Source organism: Cynocephalus volans, chromosome 1, assembly GCF_027409185.1.
Source record: "Cynocephalus volans isolate mCynVol1 chromosome 1, mCynVol1.pri, whole genome shotgun sequence".
Classification (NCBI taxonomy): domain Eukaryota; kingdom Metazoa; phylum Chordata; class Mammalia; order Dermoptera; family Cynocephalidae; genus Cynocephalus; species Cynocephalus volans.
The window spans coordinates 147729869-147753221 of record NC_084460.1 but is presented as its reverse complement, the minus strand read 5'-3'; positions in this window follow the sequence as shown (position 1 = coordinate 147753221).

Sequence of the window (23353 nt, the reverse complement as noted above, 5' to 3'; positions counted from 1 at the left end):
TGGGTTTATCGAGACCTAATTCCATTGTAAGTCCAGGAGCATCTGGACTTAGGATGGTTCCGCTTACGATTTTTCTACTTTATAGTGGGTTCATCACGTTATTAAAGGCATTTTTCACTTATATTTCCAACTTATGATGGGTTTAATGGATGCAACCCCATAGTAAGTTGAGCAGCGTCTGTACTATGCTTTTCTTCTATATGTACATATCTATGATCAAGTTTAATTTATAAATTAGATACAGTAAGAGATCAATAATAGCTAATAATAAAATATAATACTAATAACAATATACTGTGATAAAAGTTACATGAATGTGGCCTCTCTCTCAAAATATCTTACTGTACTTTACTCGTCCTTTTTCTTGTGATGAAGAAGGGACAGAACAGTAAGGCGGGGATTTCACCATGCTCGAACGGTGCCGTTTAAAACTTGTGCTTTGTTTATTTCTGGAATTTTCCATTCATGCCCATGTGCCTTGAATCACTGGTATCCTGGTTAATGTACTGCATTTCAAATATCATTATGTGCAACCTGTTTCTGAAAAATTACATGGTGGCTTTTAATTAGTCTTAAATTTCCCCAAAGGAGAGAAAAAAAACAAAACAAAATCATGTGTTTCAAACAGTTTTACTGAGTGATAGGCCACGATTTTCTGCAGGTAAGTGAAACCACAAGAATTTAAACCGCTGATAAGGAGAGACTAGTGTACTTATGGAAATTGACACGTATTTGAAATGTTAATACTTTGAAACAGTTTTGAAAAACTAATGGAAGTTCAAATACATCTGACCACAAAAGAAAGCTTGTATTTAATACTTTTATGTTAATTATAGTAACTTGAATCTGAAAAAAGTGTCTATGTGATCAAATCAGTATTGCCTTGCAAAATCAAAGCAATGATGCTTTAACAATAATATTGATATGTAAATCACAAGGAAGAAAGCTAATACATGGCACATGAAAGTTTGAAAATTTGCTGTTAGTGGGCATTTTTAACAATGCATCTTATAAGAGAAAAGAAATTCCGTTGTATAAAACAATAACAAAAATTAACACCCATTTCTATATATTATGCACTGTGCTAATTGGTAACCATTTAAATCAGGAGCAATGTTTGTGTCTACGAGCTAAGCAGTAATTTTAAAACAGAAAAATTTAGTGGTTTTAATACCTGACCGCGCACATATTTTCTACTAGGTGCTGTGAATGGCTATATTCTAAAATAACGAAATTTTTTGTTAAGAGTGAGAGTGATAAAAACATAAAATTATAATGCAATGTGATAACTTATTAAATTATGAGGAGCTGTGGAAAAACAAACTACCAACTTTAGAGTGCATTGAAATAATATATTTATAATATCTAATATTGTACATTAGCAGTTATTAAATATTTTTACTGTTTTGTTTGGTTTAATCAGCATTCTTTATACTATCTGTATTAATTATGTGGGGAGGATGGTATTAGACTATTTTATTTAAATACAACAGAGATGAATATATATAAAATAAAGTATAAGGATAAATTACATATAGCAAAGGTAGTATTCTTTTATAAGGTTTTATTTTAGTTTCTATCTATCTATCATCTATCTATCTATATATATACAGTGGTCCCTTCCTATCTGAGGTTTTGCTTTCTGCAGTTTTGCTTTTTGTGGTTTCAGTTACCTATGGTCAGTTGTGTCCAAAGATATTAAATGTAAAATTCCAGAAATAAACAATTTATAAGTTTAAAATTCTGAGTAGTGTGATAAAATCTTGTACCATCCTGTTTCATCCCACCTGGACCTGAATCATCCTTTGCCCAGCATATCCATGCTGTATATTCCACCTTCCTATCAGACACCCAGTAGCTGTCAGAGTTATCAGATCGACTCTCACTCTTACTTTACTCAGCAATACTTTACTAATAATAACTTAATTATTAGTTGTTGTTGATAACCTCTTACTGGGCCTAATTAATAAATTAAACTTTGTCATAGGTATGTACATATAGGAAAAAACATAGTGTATACAGGGTTTGGTACTGTCCAAAGTTTCAGGCATGCTCTAGGGGTCTTGGAACATATCCCCTGAGGATAAGGGGAGACTAATGTATTTAAATTCTTGTTAACAAAATAAATTGTATTTTTTTTTGTTATTGAGGACCGTCATCATAAACTTTGAAAAAGTTTGTAAGGTTTGAAAAAGAAGCTATAGGAAATTATACACTAACATCTTCCTCTCAACACAAAGAGAAATGCAATAGTGAATAAGCTAGGTATATCTAATACCAGCTGAATGCCAAAGCCAAAAGTCACTCAATAATAATAATTGTGAAAATTATGTAGATATTAGCAATAGAAGTACATTTATATCAGTCTATAAAAACATCATGAATAACTACTATTTTATTGATTTTCTTTGTAAAAGACTCTATAAGAGCCTAAAAATATTAGTTTTTTGATCCCTAAGCCAAGTCTATGAGAGAGATGTTAATATCCCCATCCCATAGCTGTAGAAATTGAACAAGGAAAATTAAATCATTTGAAGAAATGTAAGCAGCTAAAACACACCAGATTAAGTCCTAAGATTATTCTGCTAATCATGATACCACGGGGCTTTGAATGTGTATTGTGCTTTACATGAGAGATCATGTCCCTGAAAGTTTCAGCCTGGAACAAAGCATGATAGATCATATTAGAACAGCTTCGTTCAGTGATTCTTTTACATCAGAATTATCTAAAAAGTTTTAAAAACAGATTGCTGGGCCCTAGCCCCAGAGTCTGAGGTGGGGAGTAAGAATTTACATTTTTAACAAATGCTCAGGTCAGGTTACAACTTCTGGTCTAGGAACCATAATTTGAGATACAATTCTACAGGAATTTGTAACATGCAGGGAGAATGGGGGGGGGGGGGGAACTGACACAGACTGAATGAATCAGAATATCTCTGCACAGGATCTAGCCATGTGAATGGAGTATGTTTGCATGAGAAATACAATGCACAGCAGTGTATTTTATCTATTGTCCATGAGGAATTCTGAGGGGTGTCTCAAAAGACTTTTTATCTTTTATTTTTAAGATGTTTTAAAAATAAATGCAAGGGAAGCATAGTTCAGGATTTGGGCCATTCCAATAAAAATAAGTCTTCCTTACCCAGTATGGCACCCCTGCCTCTGACCTGCAAACCCTGCACACATACTGTTTTTGTTCCTATCTATCAATATTTGCTTTCCCAAGTTTTGCAGCAAGCAAAGCAATCTAAGCAAACTCTCACCACAAACTAAAATACATTCTTATTATGAAAAGAATAATGCCTTTTTAATAAAATGCTATGGATGAAGAAAGTAAATTTGCTACAGGAACCACAGTGTTTAAAGTTTCTGAGTCTATAAATGAGGCACAAGCCTAAGTAAACCAACTTTATATAAAACATGAAGAAGAAATATTAACAAGATTATGTTAGGCATAGTGGAGGCAGAGAAGGGCTTATTGTTGCTGAGATAAAGCAAACTAAAAAAGCCTTGGAATTGAGGTAAAAGGGAGAGGATAAATCAGACACAGATTTAATAAGGTTTGTTTCAGAAGAGCTATCACAGCCGGCTTTGGAGCAGGGACAGTGGAGTCTTTCATATACTGACAGTGAGAATTACCAAAGAGAAGCAAATGGGTCTTCAGGATTTTGAAGTCAAGACTTTAGTGGCAGGCATATTTTGGTAAGGTCAGCTATGGTGTACCCATAATATTGACAATTTTTCACGAGGAAAATACTTTTCAAGACAATTGCCCCAGGCTTGATGTCTATTTCCAATGAATCATATAGGAACCTTCTGGGTTTCATGTGTTTACAATGGAATGGGCTCTAATAGTTGCCTTTACTTATACAACCTTCAGTCCAGTTTTTGGAGTATTTATGTCCAATAATTTTTGTTATTATTTTAAGTTACAGCAAAAAATATTATTAAAGGAAAAAACTTTCAACAGTTAACTAACCATAGAATGTCTATTATTATTAATAATAATAATATTATTTTGTTATTGTATTGAGTTGATGGCAAGGGCATAAATTAAGAATTCTGCTTGCTTACCTAGCAGGAGAGCTGAGATTAAAATATGCGACAGTATTAAGAGTACATAAGCATAAAAATTTTAGAAAGGAGGCAGACAGAATTTGTAAGAATTTAAATGCTATTATACTTGGTTGCTCCCAATCCGTTGTAAAGAGCAATGCCTAATTTGGATTTTCAATTGAGTCATAGATGTGATTATTTTGGCCTGCTAACAAAAATTTGATAGATGGAAGATACATAGCATTGTGGTTTGCACATTGTTAAACTTGTACAGTGTACTGACTAAAAGACAATCTTAAGGTGCTTATTACTGATATTGTGTCTCAAGTGTTTTAAGGTGTGAATTGTGAAATACGGCACACATGCAAAAGAATTTATAAATGAAATAGGTGTAGTATAAAGATGAAAAAGGTTGAATTGCTGTGTATCCTATACCCAAATTCAAACATAAAACATCAGTATCTTGGAAGCTTCCTCCATCCAGGCTTTGTCTTCTGTTCCCTGACATGGCAAATGCAAAGCCAGCTGCACGCTTGGCTTGACTTTCCTTATTCCCGCATTCATTTATATTTTGGACTAATTAGTCTTTACTTTCTTGCCAGCTTTTCTTTATATTTATGAGATTCTCTTTTTAAAATATGTTAATCTAACATTTACATAATCTAATCATTTACAATGGGAAGGTTAGTCATTTTACCATAATCCTTATCAAAATACCAATTAGCCAAATACGTTTTTATATTTGAAAGATAAGTTAATAAATACCAAGTTGGTTTTAATCCAACCAGTCATATTTTATGCATGCAAATGGATTTGTGGATCATTACAGTAGATGGCAGGAAGATGGCTGAATCATTGTTGGCTTTATAAAGGAAAGGCAAAGTATTTATTTACTTTTCAAGAAGTGTTCTTTTAAAAATTATGTTAGGCGATAATAGACCAGAGCACTGGAACCTAGAGCATTTTTAATGCTCTGCAAATGTGGTAACAGAACAATTTCAGGGCAGGAAAAAATTGTACTTTTATTCAAATGGAAAGAGTACCAATATTGGTAACTGCTGAGAGTGTTCTAAAGGAAAAATAACATTATTGTTACTAAAAGAGACAAAAAATTGTGATACCTTCATTTCAAGAAATGTTATCCAAACATTTTTTGAGAACTTAATAAAAAAATAAAGAAAGTAAAGAAGCTGGAGTAAAAATTAATGGCATCATGACAGATGTTTCAGACACAGTTAAAATGTGGTAATAGCTCAACAATAGGGGACATGACAATGGAGGAAATGACAATCGCCCTAAACCAGCATCATGAGCTAGTCAGAATTCATTTGACAGATAATCAGTGGAGTATTTTGAGATTCATGTATATCACCCTGGAAAACACTCTCTGAAGAAATATTTTTAAAAATTAATAAGAATAACAAAACTGAAACTATTTATTTTTCTTTTCACTTAAAATGTGCCTATAATTATGAAATTTGAATAACAAAAACAATTCAGTATCTCTTTTTATATTATCACTCTATTAAAATGCAAATTATTCCAGAGAATATTTGAACAATAACATCTTCCTTTGATCTATTTCTACTCTTTTGAAAATTGAATTCAATAATCTGTTTTCCTTCTAAAGCAGTTTTCATTTAGTCAGAAAACTTACTGGCTTCATTTCTCTGAAAAAAAAAAAAAAAAGAAAAAAATTAAAGAAAAGTTCCACGAATGTAGGATTGACACAGTTATTGTGTTTCTGTTCTGTTTCAAGTTCGTATATGACTTTGAGAAATTAATTCCTACCAATTTGAGAAATGACTTGAGAAAGTCATTCCTACCAGTTATAATGATCAAACAAGGATACCTATGTGAAAGAATTTGCAAAAGCAAACACTTTATCTAGATTCAAAGGATTTTGAAATTACTGTCATCAGTCTCTATGTTTGACAAAATTTGACAAAATTGTCATATTGGCAAATATAAGATTTGGTTACTATGCATGTTTAATTTTAAAAAATCTACATTTAGGATAATGTTGTTTTTTAGAAAGAAAAAATACAGACTTTTCAAATGCAGGCATTTTTTTCCTCAAGCTTTTTCTTCTATAAATCACTCCAAAAATGGTTATCAAGAATAATTCATTGCTGACAAAGAAAAAAGAAAAAAAGCAAGGAATGTAAAAGTCTTTCTAGGTACCTCATTTTTTATAAATATAGCTTTTCTTGCTGTTCACTCTATTATTCCATGGTTGACATATTCAGCAGTGAGAATTTAGTGATGTTTTGTTAGAATTCATTTTTAAGGGCCGAGCCCGTGGCACGCTTGGTAGAGTGCGGCGCTGGGAGCGCTGCGACGCTCCCGCCGCGGGTTCGGATCCTATATAGGACTGGCCGGTGCACTCACTGGCTGAGTGCCGGTCACGAAAAGGACAAAAAAAAAAAAAAAAAAAAGAATTCATTTTTAAATTGACATGGCTTTTGTTTGTAATGATGTGTTGAGCATAGGAATGAACACACCAATTTCTAGCTGTTAAGACACAAGAACAAAAATTATCATTTTAATTATTTTAAAGTTTAAAATAGTTTCCAAAAACCTCTGTAATATATTTTTAAAGAAACTACATTAAAGCACATGGAATTATAAATATTTAATTTTCATCCCCCTCTTCCAAATGTCATACCCATATCCCTCTTGTTAGTGAAAATTGCCCACTATAAAGTCTAAGTATAATTTCAATTCTTAAGTAATTTCAGAATTTTTATTAAATTATCTGAACTATGCACAATTAACTTTTGCTATCAATAAAATGGCTTATTTAGTTTCAATTTCAAATAAAAAATGTCTAACATTGAATTCCAGTGGGTAAGACAGGTTTACATGACATTCATTTTAATTAAAATAATTGTTTGAACCATTGTTTTCTTTCTTTATTAATGATAAATGACTATTAGTAGTGTCAGGTATCTTAGAGATATCTTAGGAAAAACATTTTTCATATACCTTTAGAAAACCACGTTTTTGTTGTTGTTTAACAAAAAATTATTGAAGGAAAAAATTTCCTGTGCTCTAGGGAAAGATCAGAGGATAGTTAATAATGAAATGCTACTAGCAATGTAACTCATATTTACAATAATAACTAAAAACATCACTGCAACCTATCCCACCAAATATTTTGGTTGAAGACATGGTAAAATTGAGCAAAGTAGAGAATAGAAGAAATGTTATTAGCATAAGCTAATTATTGGAGAAGATTAGCATAAGGAATATAATTTACAAGGAGAAATTTATCGAGAAGTAGAAAAGTTGATCAAGGAAAACGAAGATATACAAGTTAAATAGAAAAAAATTTCTGATAAACTGTATTTAATCATGGCTGTCCTGAAATCTGTGAGTCACCCCCCTCAGCCAAAAAGCAACAGCACATTCAGATACTTCTCCAAGAACCCAAGATGTCGTCCATGACCTTTGTGAACCAACCCAGTGTCCCCCACTTCAGAAAGGAACTACTGAGTGTCCCAGCACCTAGGCCATGGAGGCGCTCACAGACAACTCACACATTGAATATGGTCAAAGTAACCACAGAGAAACTACACTACTGCATCTACTCATAACCAAAACTCAAACACTCTAATGGTGAATATAAAACATGTCTACAGGAAGAAGTCTCTCTCCTCAAAAGCCACTCTTTTTTTTTGTTTTTCAAATCATGTGAAAATATTTATTTGAAATAGATCATAGAACAAAAGCATGAGGGATAAAATAATCAAGCTTGTAGATGAAAATTGAAGACAATATATGTATGATTTGGGATAGAGAAAGATTTCCTAAACAAGACACAAAAACATTATAAAAGAAAAAACTGATAAATAGAAATCATTAAAATTAAGAACCTCTAATCTTTGAAAGACATTCAAAAGAGAGTGTATAAGGGAAGTCAGGCTAGAAGAACATATATATATCCAACAAAATAGCAGTGCCAAGTATAAATAAAGGACCCCTACAAATCATTAAGAAAAGGACAATCTAATTTTTAAATGGCAAAACATCTGCATAGGCATGTAATAGAAAAAATTCAAAATAAAAGCCACTTGTGAGTATCAGAAGAAGCAACTGCTCCACCAGATGCCTAGACATCAATGTAAGGTTGCTAGAAACATGAAAAAAAAAAAAGAAAGAAAATATGATACCCTAAAGGGAATACAATAATTCTACAGAACAGACCCCCCCAAAATGGGAAAACTATGAAATGACTTAAATGGAATTCCAAGCAACAATCTTAAGGAAACTTAATGTGACACAAGAAACTTCAGATAGATAACACAATAAAATGAAAACGAAAAAAAAAATCAGGATATGAAGGTGGAATTTTATTGAAATATAAATACCTTTAAAAATAATGTAGCAGAACTCATGGAAGTGAAGGATTCATTCAACAAAATAAAAAATAAAACGGAGAGCTTAAGCAACAGGCTAGAGCAAGCAGTAGAAAGAATTTCTGAATTTGAAGACAGGTTTTTTTAAATAACCTAGGCAGACAAAAAAAAAAAAAAAAAGAATTAAAAAATATGAAGAAAATCTATGAGAGCTGTCAGACAACCTTAAGCATACAAATGTCCAGATTATGGGTGCTCCAGAGGGGGAGTAGAAAGGAAAAGGCAATTGGACTTGGCAGAGATTTACAGAGCATTTTATCCAACTACTGCATGATATACATTCCTCTTAACAGCACATGGAAAATTCTCCAAAATAGACCACATGTTAGTTCACATATTTTACACAAGTACTGATAGTCTACTCTGTACCCCACAAATATGCGTAATAAATTATGTTTCAATGAAAAAAATTGTGAGTATAAAAATATAAGAGTTCTATGTCAGTCAAAAAAAAAAAGCTGTTACTCAGTAAAAACTCAGATATTCAACAAGACAATTCACATGTTCTGTGGATATGGAAATGAATCTGAAGTATTTTGAACAAAGAAACACTAGCAGAATTATATTGTCATTTTCAATTGGTTATGGTTATGGCAGTAGTAAATGGTGACCACTATAATTCATTGAACATTCTGTATAGGCCCTGGTATCTGAGCAACTTTGTTCTGGTGAATGGAACAAATGATTGCTTAAGTCAGTCAAATACTGGCGAGGAGTGCTCTCGGGGATGTACAAGGCAATGCACCTAGGAATGGATATGAAGGAAGAATAGTTTTAGTACATAAATAAGGAGAGGAACAAGGTTGACTGTAAACAAATTATAATCTGAGAGACCAAAAGTGTAAGCAGAGGAAAATAAGGTGATGTTTGAAGAAGAAGGTGTCTAGAGAATAAAGTGGTGATTTGTAGAATTGTGGGTGAATGGAGGAAGACACCTTACGTGTATAGTTCAGGGACTGTTCAATTCTTCCTTCTTTACTTTCATATAGTTGGCCTGAACAACTCAAGAGAAGCAAAAAGAAAGTCAGTTGTAACATGTGTAGGGTTTCACTGATGCTTTTGATAGATTTGTTACCTATCTATTACTCTACAATTCTTTAGGAAACTCTTAGTGGATGAGAACTTTCCTTTTTTTTTTTTTTTTTTTTTTTTGTCTCTTTCTCAATTAGCCCAAAACTTCAGCTGAGTGACCACCAAGGTCCATTTTCATTCCATGTGATGGACATAGTATTGGACCATGTGAAGGTGTGCAAGTGGTTATTCTAGATCAATATGTCTAACAGTGAGAAATCTGGGATCATGACCACTTCACTAGCCAACTTATTCAACATATTCAATAAGCATATCTCTGTAAAATTCTCTATGAAGTATCTTTTTAAAAAAAATTTTTTGTACCCCTCAGGAGATAACTTCATCTAGTTCTTTATTGAAGAAGGAATACTTCTGTTATTAGTGAAGTCGCATATTTTCCTTGTTGCATAAATTTCCAATGTAGAGGTCAGTAACATAGAGATATCTGAAGTAAAACAACAAACAATAGCCTGTTGGTAATAAAGGAATATTATTTTTGTTTATTTTTCTTATTGTTACTCACTCCATGAATTGATTTTGTCAGATTCGTCTATGGTATACTTGAAGAGGATCAGTGGAAAAGTTGGCCAGTTTGTCTTAATCACAGTCATTCTAGCAATGTAATAGAAGAATCATAGTCATAATTAGATATTACTGTTAGTGAATCTTGGAAAGAAAGTAATGCACACACAGTAATAAGAGTAAAAAAACACATAAAATAAATTATTGAATTAAGCATTTATTTACTAGAATGCAGAATATGGTGATATGGCATATTAGTTAGAGCAATATAGTGAGAAGGAATATTAACATGAAGCTGAGGCCCTGGACCACTGATATCATTCTCGGATCTTTACGTTAAGAGACCACAAAGTTACTTTTTTTTAAGAATTCCAGAAATGTATTGTCGTACTCTGTTCCCAAGGAGCATGCTAGAGTCCACTCAAAAGAGCTGTGTTGTGTTCTGATGCATTCTCATACTTATCTCTTCATTTTATCTGGTGGTACATGAAGCAAGATTGGTTTTGCTTATTTCAGTCAGTTCACTAACAAAAGTTTTAATTCAGAAACTCAAATTACCTTTTTCAGATGCATTTGATCCATCTTTATTAGATTCTGATTTTTAAGATATACAAATGAGTTTTACTCTGTTTGATTCTATCAATAATAAAATATCATTTAGAAAAATATTCTGTTATCCAATCATTAAACCAGAAAGAAGTTTTTGTTTGTTTTCGTGTTTTGTTTTTGGTGACTAATCTCTTCGGAGCATAGTGGTTTTCTGGGATAGTTAATTTTCTAATTTGGAAAAAAAGAACAATTTATAATTATAGGATGGTAGTGTCACAGACTGATTTGTGTAACCCCCAAATTTATATGTTGAAATCCTAACCCTCAGTACCACAGAATGTGACTGTGTTTGGAGATAGGGACTTTGAAGAGGTAATTAAAATTAAACCAGTTCTTATGGGTGGGCCCCCATGTTATTGGTGTTCTTTTAAGAAGAGGAAATTCAGACATACAAAAGATACACCAGGGATGTGTGCACACAAAGAAAAGGCCATGTGAAGACATAGAGAAAAGGGTCTTTCTGCAAACCAGGAGAGATTCCTCAGGAGAAACCAAACATGATGACAGTTTGATCTTGGACTTCCAACCTCCAGAACTGTGAGAAAATAAATTTTTTATGTTTAGAACTACTTAACTTGTGGTATTTTGTTATGGAAGCCCTAGCAGACTTATAGAAGTTGGTAAGATGACACAACAGACAAAATAGCTGAGGGGAAACAAGGGATTACATGCAGTCGACAGTACAGGTATGCACAGGCACAAAAGACAGGACAACAAGTTCTCATTGGAGAATTCTGAATCTGGTTTGGAAGATACAGCAAGACGTGAATCTGGTGATTGAGAAGGTACCAAATTTATGAAAAGCTTCCTATGTTATGGTAAATGGCTGATCTTTAATCTGTAGGTGATGAGGAGTTATAACACATTTTCAAAAATAGCAATTAGAGTGAATTGGCAAAGAAAAGGCTCAAGCAATGAAAGAGAAGATTCTGTGTGGAGTGTCATGCAAGATTCTGAATAATTAAAAAATTTTTAAATATTTAAAAATAGTTTGTGATGTCATTGTCCTTGAGAAATCTAAGAAAAGTAATTCTGGATTTAGAAATGATTTAAAGCTAATTATATATAAATAATTATAAATATTTCTAAAAATATGAGTAAGTTAATGGATAAGTTGGGCCAAAGAAACACTATGGTGTTTAATGTGATAAGATAATTAATACCTTGTGCGACTATCTTATTGTCCCAGTCAACCAATGATATCTGTTTTTTAATTTTTTCGATTTTTAGTTAAGCTGTGTTTTCTGAATAGATTTGACTGACGTTTAATGTTTGGCAGAAAGCCATGAAGAGATTCAAGAGATTCATTTGTCACATCTTGTTTGAAGAACAGTAAAGACAGTCCATTAGAAGTCTGAGGTACTGTAGAAATCTTAATTAAAAATAAAAAAAATCTAGTGAAGAAAATAAACATTTCCTAGTAAAACTTGCCTGAAACATCAAGATAAAAGTTAAGTGTAAGTTATCTGTAATATAAAAGTACCTGTACCCCTGAGATTCAGGTTAAAGAATAAAACAATGAGAAAAGAGGCCCTATCGGCCTCCGGTTCCCAGGAGTTTAGATTCTGTTTCTTTCTTTATCTCCCTTTAGAAATGTCATGTAATCTGCTGTTCTGAACTGACAAAGCACCATTGAACTAATGTTTAAATATGTTACCAAGCTCTGAGTCTTTCAGGATTAATTATGGAGAAAATATAGTACTTAAGAGAAAGGTAAAAACAAATTACGTACCTGAAGTATCCTTTCAATGTTATCGCTTCCATGATACAGAAATATTTGGTACCTAGTTTCTAATGGCATCTATGAGGTCATGATTTAGAGTATGGGCACAGTCAAAGGGACGTTTATATCAAAGGAAGCTGTCAGGACCAAGGTATCCAGAACATAATTTCACTATGAAGAATCCCTTATGAAAGAAATGCAAAAGTCTGAATTTGTGGAGTGACTGTGATATACAGTGAGACCACAGAGTACGGTTGGGGGATCATTTAATTGTATTTCTATTTATTTTAAATTCTGTGATTACAGCCTTTGGAAATATAAGCTGTATTACCCCCAAGAGGGCTTTTATTTGAAGACTGCTTTATGAAGAGACTGGATTAACTGATAGTCACAACAAACTTATGATGAACTATCACAAGCACCATTTTACTAAGATTGTGGGAAATAAAAATGTGCATTTTAGAATATTTTTGCAATGTAATTATTTACAAACTGAGAAAGTACTAAAGAAGAAAGTTACATGATTTTTCAAAATAAAGAAGTAAGCCTTAGTTTGTAAAATAAGCTTTTTAAAAATGTAATGCTCGAAGACCCGGATTTCTTGCAAACGTTTCTCTATTTTTTCAAGAAATCCATTCTCTATGTTCTCTTTTCAAGAGAACATATCAAGGGGAAAGTAAAATTCTCATTATTGTTATTTTTTAAATTTTACGATAGTTTCATTTATTTCTTATTTTTTAATTCATTTTTAATTGAAACAATTGATTACATGTATTATGGGGTAGAGTTGATTATCAGTATTTGTATATAATATGTGATTATCAAATCAATATTATTAGCATGTTCATCACTACAAGTTGTAATTATTTTTTGTGTCCCTTACCCAATTTCTCTCTAAACCCCTATGCCCTCCCCCTTTCCCACCTCTCATTACCATAGGTCTGTTCTCTCCTTCTGAAAATTCAATGTATTATTGTGGTCTGTCTTCCTTTCTTCTTTCCTTCCCTCCTTAGCTACCACTTATGAGTGAGGCATGTGGTAATTCTCATTCTGTTTGGATTATTTCACTTAACATAATTTTCTCCAAGCTCATCCACGTTGCTGTGAATGGCAGAATTTCATTCTTTTTATGGCTGAGTTCTATTCCACTGTGTATATGCACCACATTTTCCTTTTCCAGCCATTCGTTGGTGGACATTTCCATATCTTGGCTATTGTAAATAGAGCTGTGATGAACATGAGAGTGCAGGTATCCCTTTGACATGACTTCCATTCCTTTAAGTATATATCCAGAAGTGGGGTTGCTGGGTTGTATGGTAGTTCTACCTGTAGTTGTTAAAGAAACCTCCATTCTGTTTTTCATAATGGCTGTGCTAATTCACAGTCCCACCAACAGTGTAGAAGTGTTCCCCTTTCTCTGTATACTTGCCAGCATTGGTTATTTTTGTCTTTTTGATAATAGCCAGTCTAACTAGGGTGTGATGATATCTCAGTGTGATTTTGATTTGCATTTCCCTGATGATTAGTGATTTTAAGCATTTGAGAACAACAAAACATTGCTGAAAGGAATTAAAGAGGACACCAAAAGATAGAAAGACATTCCATGTTTGTGGATTGGAAGAATTAGTGTTATGAAAATGTCAATACTATTTAAAACAATCTACAGATTCAATGTAATCTCCCTCAAAATACCAATGACATTCTTCACAGAAATAGAAAAAAAATCCAAAAATTCATATGGAACAACAAAAGACCCCAAATAGAGCAATCCTGAGGAAAAAAAAAAATCAAAACAAAAAACAAGTAGCATTATACTACCTGATATCAAGCTATACTACAAAGCTATAGTAACAAAACAGCATGGTATTGGCATAAAAACAGGCACATGGACCAATGGAACAGAACAGAGAACCCAGAAGTCAACCTAGGTACTTACAGCCAACTGATCCTTGGCAAAATCACCAAGAACATATATTGGGGAAAGGACAGCCTCTTTAGTAAATGGTGCTGGGAAAACTGGATACCCATGTGTAGAAGAATGAAACTAGACCCATACCTCTCACCATACACCAAAATCAACTCAAAATGGATTAAAGACTTAAGTATAAACCTGAAACTATAAACCTCCTAGAAAAACAATGTAGAAGAAACACTTCAGTATGTAGGACTGGGCCTAGATTTTATCAGTAGGACTCCAAAAGCACAAGCAACAAAAGAAAAAAATAAACAAATGAAACTCTATCAAACTAAAAAGCTTCTGCAAAGCAAAAGAAACAACAGAGTGAAAAGGCAACCTATAGAATGGGGGAAAATATTTGAAAACTATACATTAGACAACTGATTAATTTCCAGAATATACATGGAACTCAAACAACATAACAGTAAGAAAACAAATAATCCAATTAAAAAATAGGTGAAGGAGCTGAATAGACATTTCTCAAAAGAAGATATAAAAATGGCCAAGGGGTACATGAAAATTCTCATTATTAATCTTTCTTCCTGCAGGAAAGTTATTTGCATGTCTGCCTCTTTCAGCTTTCTCCTTTGTGCTGTCCAAGGGAGCATCAGAGCAGCTTGAGAAATTTTTTTGTCTGGTTTTATAACATTTTCATGTGACTTTTTTTCCCCAGGGTCCATTAAAGATTAACTAGTGGTAATGTGAATCAGAACTTCTAGCACTCGTTATAAAAGACTGTTAAATTTCAACAAGATAATACTAATGAGAAATAAGAAAATAAACTATATTTTCAGAGTAGGATTATGCATTTGAGAGTATTTTACCTTGTCCTTATGTTTGTTTACTCCAGTCTCGAAACTGTCAGTTATTTGTAACCCAAATTGCCTTTTATGTGTGGAAGATTTGAGGTTCTAATTGGATGTGATTAGTGTGAGTGCATTGCCTGTTCCTAACCTTATCCATGCAATTTACTGATTTGAAGGAAGTAAAATACCTAAGTTAACTTAATTAACACTTGATTATGAGATGCTAATTTTGACTGGAACAATATATCAGAGACTCAGAATTATGTAAATAAAATAATTTCAGGAGTCTGTTTCCTTTCTGGAGAAGAGCATAAGCAATTTGATAATTAATTGTTTCCTGGGATTTGGAGGTGGGGGTGGAAATTCCCAAGGAAACACAGTTTATGTTCTACCTAGATTGCTTTTCTTTCTGTATTTCTTACAGACTAATTTTTTTAACAGCCACATACATCATGATCCAATATTCTATTGGCCATATATCACTCATTCATCTATATTTATTTGTTTGTTATTCATTCATCCAATGAATATTAAGCTGTATTCTGGGACTTAAGTTGAGTACCAGACAACAAAACTACTTAAAATACAGTTAATGTTTTGTATAGGTTATTGGCTGGCAGTGAGGTATTTTTTTTTTTTTTTTTTTTTGTCTTTTTGTGACCGGCTGCACGATGCTCAGCCAGTGAGTGCACCGGCCATCCTTATGTAGGATCCGAACCCGCGGCGGGAGCACTGCTGCGCTCCCAGCACCGCACTAGCCCGAGTGCGCCATGGGGTCGGCCCGGCAGTGAAGTATTTCAGAACAATTATTCAAAACTTTTAAGAATAAAAATAGAATTTAATTTTATTCTCTGTTATATATCATAGATCCATTTTACAATATTATACATAGAAACAGTTTCATGATGTGATATTTGATGTGATCATTTCCTATCACTGAGCCTCATTTTTAATGTTATATGCATATTAAACAAATTTAGCTCTTCAGCAATCCTCATTTTCTACATTCACTTTGTATAGTGTTTTTCTTTACTCTATTATATTAATTTTTGGCATGATCAATAAATTAAGCAAGTACACCATTTAATTTTATTAAGGGTGTCAGCTGAGAGTTGCATGTTTTTTCTTCTACTTCATCAAATAACACTTAGAATACATGCATAAGAGCAATTCCATGACAAATATCATTACATGTTTATTTAACAGTTTGATTCCTTATTATATTTTAGGAAATAGGAAAGAAGTAGACAATATAATGTATATATTCAAAGATATTGGCATAAAAATTTTAAAATGTCATGAATAATTTTTTTCAAATTAAGAATATATATACAAATAATGACATAAAATATAAATATCATATTTGGATTTTAGAGTTATTTCTACTTTTGCTATGGAGGATGGGTTAATATTTCAAACTGTCTAGATCACAGTTTTGTGTGCATAAGTGGTTGTTTTTTTGTTTGCGATTTTGAGTTTTACTTCAAAAAACAAGAGTATTTCAAAAAGTTCAAGGAAATACAGAATTAAAGGTAATACAAATCTTTCCATGAACTATTTGAAGTACCCTCATGCAAGTACTAGAAATCATTGCTTTCAGTTGTTCCAACAGTTGAAATAACTTGTACTAGAATTGCTCTCCCATCATAAATTACTAGAAAACTGGGCAAAATATAAAATGAATCACGTACTTTTGGACATTGGACCATAGGTAGCAAAAGACTGGTTCTAAGGGAAGGGAAACAAGTGACGAGAGTTCAATTTTCCTGGCTCATGTTCTAGGTAATTTCCCAGACAGTAGTATAATAGGAAAACCCATTCAAAGCACAATAGTCTTGCTGAGTTGATGAGTTAGAGATTAGAATTCAGGGAAGCTGGTTGTTAGAAACTGTGAACAAGAGTAGAAGAGTACAGAAGAGGGGGCTACACAGAGAAAGAGCTCCAGAAATCTGCAAAAAGTTATTTTTGAATCTGTTGTTTCAATACTAAGCTACTCAAGTATAGAGTAAAATGACATGTGCTCTTAAAAATAGTCTCAGAAAAAGTATACAATGAACATTTCCCAGAGCTCACAGAGTTGGAAAAGTTTTTATGGAACACCTGGGAATTTGGAAGTGACCCAGAGCATATCTTAGAAGTAGCATTAACATAATTATAGAATGAAATCCTAGAATGATTTTAGACACACTAACAAAGTTTACAGACTTAACAAGATCAAATTGTTGTTACAAGTCTTAAGAAGATCAAATTGTTGTATAAACAGCCAAAATGCCTGACAAGACAAATATCGACAGTTTTTGAATAAACAAACAAGAACAAACATAAATTCATTATGCTCAACAATGTAACATTCAAACTGTTTGACTATAATAAAAAACTAATACAATTGTGCCAAAACTGGAAAAGGGACTGACAATCAGCAGAAAAATCAGTCATTAGAAACAGACTCAAAAGTGATAAATATGATGGATTACAGACAAGATTTTAGAACACCTATTATAAATATTGTCAACATGCTCAAATGTTTAAAGAAAAACGCAAACAGTATGTGAAGATAAACAGAAGACATTTAAAAAAAATAAAAATTCTTAAACAGAAAACTATACTATCTGAAATCCTAAAGGTACTGAATTAGCTTTACAACAGATTAGACTCTGAAGAAGGAAAGATAAGTAAATTTGAAGACATAGAAAAAGAAACTATCTACACAGAGATACAAACAGAATAAAAGCCTGCAAAAGAAAAAATGAACGGTTTCAGTGACCTATGGAACAATATAAAGTGGTAAAATACACATGCAATTAGTTTTCAGGATAAGCTAAATATATATTTAAGAAAAATGTTCAAACATTTCACAACTGTGATAAAAATTGTAAGAATTTTAACAAAGCCCCAGCAGGAAAAATACAAATAAAATTGTGTGACACCTAATAATTTAATTGCTGAAAACAGTTAATAAAGAAATAAATCTCACAAGAATCCAAATAAGATAGACATATTACATATTTAAGAGCAATGATAAAATTACTGGTCTTCTTACTAGTGACAATAGGATACAGAATAAAACAGAATAAAATATTTAAGGTATTAGTGAAAAAAGAATATCAATTTAGATTTCTTTAGCATAAGTATCATTCAAAAATTAAATTAAATAATGTCAGATTTCGGGAGAAATGTAGAATATCAATACTATCAAACACTGTTGGTGGGAATGTAAAATGGTGTAGTCACTTGGCAAGGACTAAATAGTCTGAGGTTTTATTCTAATTTGCAAGTTAGTATTTTAACCTTCCACTATTCCCTAGGTGCTTGCAGAAAACAGGAGAATTTGGGGTCATACACAAATTATTTCATTACTCATGGTACACCAAGCAGCATGAGTTTCGTATTTTCACAATTTCCCCTGCCCCTAGGAATGGGTTGCGTCTCATCTGACCACAAACTTAGGGAATGCAATACTTTTATAATGGGCGCTAAGCCTGTCTGATCTCTGCATCTCTGCTTCTGGAAGAAAACTGTATCTTTATCTTTAAAGGCTGTTCACTATGCACGTATATATATGCATATATGTATGTATATAAATATGCATATATATGCATATATGCACCCCCCCCACACACATATATGTATATATGTATATATAAAAGACAGCCTGGAACAAAGGAACAGTGCCCCTGCTGGAAAGAAATACAGAAACATGAGAAATCCATGGTGAATTATCTTTAACACCTCTCTGTAGAATAGTTCTGTCAGTTCTTATAAGTCTAGATGTATGTCTACCCTGTAACCCAGCAATTCCAAATCTAAGTATTTATCCAAGAGAAATAAAAATGTACGTTCACAAAAAGACTTGCTTGGGAATTTTCATAGCAAAGTATACAACGAACATTGACAGCTCAGTAATAAATTGAACAAACTAATTAGAAAGTGAGCAAAAGACTTGAAGACATACAAATAGCCAATTGGAATACAAAAAGATGCTCTAAGTCATGTCATTAGGAAATTACAAATTAAAACAATCATGAAGTACTACCAAATATACAGCAGAACAGTTAAAATAGAAAATTTTGGAAATACTAAAAATACCAAGCATTTGTAAGAATGGAGAGCACCATAACTCTCATACATTACTAGTGAGGATATAAAATGGTACTATCCCTTTGGGAAACAGTTTGGCAATTTCTAATAACCCTAAATATACGCTTATCACACCTTTATTCTTGTGCATGTCACTGCATCCCATACAGGCTGAAGGTAGAAAGAACGGGAAAAGGAATAGCACTAGCCATACTGGTTTTTGTTGTTGTTTTTAACCAGGAAACAAAATCTGTGCAAGAGTTTCCCTAGAAAGTTTTCATTTATTATACTTCATTATCCAGAACTCTGTGACATGGACCACCCCTATCAATCAGAGAAGCTTGGCAAGTCAGTATTTTAATTCTGTAGTGGAGGAGAAAATGAGGTTTGGGTTTTGGTGATCAAGAGCCAAAACAATGAGTTTGTCAAAAAATATTTTTCATATCCGAGAGCAAAGAGATTCTTGTTTTCAGAGCATGAAATATAATTCTCAGGATTTCTAGGGGAAATCTCTCTGGCTGGATGAAATTTCTATTTATGTATATGTTAGGATTTATTTACTATGGGTTTTTCTTTTTCATCATTTCAAAAAATAATAAAAAAGCCAAACTTCTACTCCTGATTCTGTTAACAAGTTTTTAATTCTCATTTTATTTTATAGCCACCATAAATAGAATAGTCTTATGAATATATTTTAACTTTAATTATGTTAAAATGAACTATTTTACATTCCTAAAGCTCACAGAGGGGTTCAACTACATGTTATGAGACAAATGAATTATATGTATATAACAAAAACACAGCTAATGTTCTTACCACCCACCATTATGAACTTTTCATGGAGTATGCAATTTTAAAATCATTTTCAAAATGTGCTATAATAAGTCCATAGATAACTGAATTGATATAGTTTGCATATAAAGGAAAGCAGACTGGTACCATGAAATTAAAAACGAATTCATTTGATTATGTAGTTTCTGTTCATTTTTCTAATTAAAGCCGCTGTTTCCATACCCATCAGCCCTATAAAAAGTTTCCACAATCAAAAGGAAATGGTATATTCTATTGCTTTTCCAGTTAGATTATTCTTCCTAATTACTCAGTAAGGAAGGAATCTTGTTCCTCTTTTTATTTGTAGTCTATTAATGAGGAATTACCTGCTTTTCTCAAAACGCAGCACATTTTTTAAAAAAGCTAAACATTCTTTTTATTTATTTATTTATTTATTTATTTATTTATTTATTTATTTATTTATTTATTTATTTATTTATTTATTTATTTATTAAACACCATAGAGTTTCAATTTTCTTCTCTTCCTTATTTACCTAGATAATTCTTAGATGCATATATTGATTTCAAAAATTACTTCCTCTGGAGAGCCTTTACTAACCCAATTACCTGGGTTTTGAGCCTCTTTTATAGTCTCCTACAGTTCCTGCATTGATCTCCTCCTACTGCTTTATTACATTTCTTATTTTTGAACTTTCTTGACCATTTATCTTTAATATTCTTGTAGGCATGCACTCTTTTTTTAAGTTTGTTTTCCTAGCACTTAATGTAAAGCTTAAAATATCATATCAATGGCAATAAATATCTATAGAAGGGAATGACTCTTTAACATTATATTTGTTTATGAGTTTAATAACTTCAATCACAATTTCTAGTTCCTTCAGCTGCCATCAAATGCATATTATTGCTTAACTAAAACTCAAACACATGACTATGATTAAAACTTGATAAAATCATAATTAGCATATGAGAAAGAAATTTTATTTAACACTTAAAGGTTCTATCTTATTAAACTTATCAATATTCTCACCACCCAAGTTATTGAAAGTGAGCTGTTCACATACTAAATTTGGTAGATTTTGTCAAATTGGAAATGTAATAACCTAAAGATGTATTCCAATTAATTCTATAAAGTATAAATCAATATCTGAGCATGTTACTTACTCATGTTAAAAATATTCAATAGTTTCTCCTTGCTCTTGACATAGCAAGGCCTACTCTTGTCCTAATTCTGTAACTTTTCCTTCATTCTAATTTTCATTTTATATTAGAATATTCATGTATGTTTTCCCAATCTACCTAATTATTTACAGTCCCAATGTCAATTTCTCATGTTTTCTTTAAAAACAAATATTTATACTGTCAGTCATATAACCTTCTTTTCCCTCTTTAGTCATGTAATAAGTGTCATAATTGTATCTTGAAGATTAATCATACCTCTACAGAGGAAATTACAGAAGGTGTCTTTTCCTCCTCCAGAAGTGTGAAGCACAATGGTATAAAACAAACTCCTCACTAGAGTGAATGAACTACCTTGTGCTTCTCCATCCTGCATCAACAACGGTTGAAAATAGCAATAAAATGTAGTCAAGAAATTAAACGATCTTAATCTGGACTTCCTTTGTCCTTTAGTCTTTCCTTTTCCATTTAATCACTTTATTTTGGGCTTTTTGATAACCTATGTTAAATTATGCTAAACTTGAAATAGACAAGTATAATTTTTTCCAAACCCATTCTTTGATTTAAACAAAAAGGTTACTAAACTTGTTCATCTTAAAACCAGAAGTTTGTATCCTTTGATCAACATCTCCCCATTTCCCTTATTCTCCAGCCCCTGGCTACAACCTTTCTATCCCCTGTTTCTACAATTATGACATTTTTTAGAGTCTACATATAAGTGAGATTGTATAAGTGAGATCATGCCGTATTTGTCTTTCTGTGTCTGGCTTATTTTACTTAGCATATTGTCTTCCAGATTCATCCATGCTGTCACAAATGTCAGGATTTCCTCCCTTTTTAAGGATGAATAATATTCCATTGTGTGTGTGTATATATATACATACATACATGTGCGCATATGTATATATATGTACATATGCACATATTTATTTGTTCGTGGACACTTAGGTTTTTCCATATTTTGGCTATCGTAAATGGCACTGTAACGAACATGGGGGTGCATATACCTCTTTGATATACTGTTTTGTTTTGTTTTGTTTTTCCTCATATTTATATATATATGTATATATGTATATATACCCAGTGTTGGGAAAATATACAAAAATGGTCAGGGCCCCTCAGGTGTTCAGAATCTTGCCGAGCATCTGATGTAAATATGCACATGTGCCGAAGTGTTCCTTGGTTATTGTCTGTGATTGCGCGTGTGCACCCAGGTGTCCTGGGTTACAGACTTGAGTATAAAGGACTAAGGGCTCTGACACGCGAGGCTTCCGGAGACGCTCCAGGAAGCCACTAGGGCAGCTGCTCCTCGCTCTGAAAAAAGCCTATTATTTCTTCACCCACGGCTCGCAGGACCTTTTCCTATTACCTCACTTGTAAACCTGTGTGTGGAGGGTTTGTGACCCAGTCTAGACAACAGGCTGGAGGTGTCTGTGAGCCCTAGCCCTAGCTCTACACCCAGAAATGATATTGTTTTTTCATAATTGCTGCACCAATTTACATTCCCACAAATAGTGTACAAGGGTTCTCTTTTCTGTACATACTCGCTTGTTACCTCTTGTCTTTTTGATAATCACGATCTTAACAGGTTTTTGGTTTGCATTTTGCTTATGATTAATGATGTTGAGCACCTTTTCATATATCCATTGGCCATTTGTATGTTTTATTTGGAAAAATGTTTATTCAGGTCCTTTGCCCCATTTTTAACCATATTTTTTCTATTTTTTTTCTTTATGAGTTGTGTAAGTAATAGTCTGAATATTAACCCATATTAATCAGATATATTGTGTGAAAATATGTATTTTTTAATATTGCAGGTTGCCTTCAAGTTTTGTCGGTTTTTTCTTTTGCTGAGCAGAAACTTTTTAGTTTGATGTAGTCTTACTTGTTTATTTTTACTTTTGTTGACTATGCTTTGGCGTCATATCCAAAAAATCATTGCCAAGTCCAATGTTAAGGAGTTTTTGCTCTATGTTTTCTTCTAGGAGTTTTATGATTTCAGATCTTACATTCAAGTCTTTAATCTATTTCGAGTTAATTTTTGTAAATGGTATAAGACAAGGGTTCAAATATTATTTTGCATATGGTTACCCAGTTTTTGCAACACCATTTATTGAAAATACTTGCCTTTACCATAGTGTAT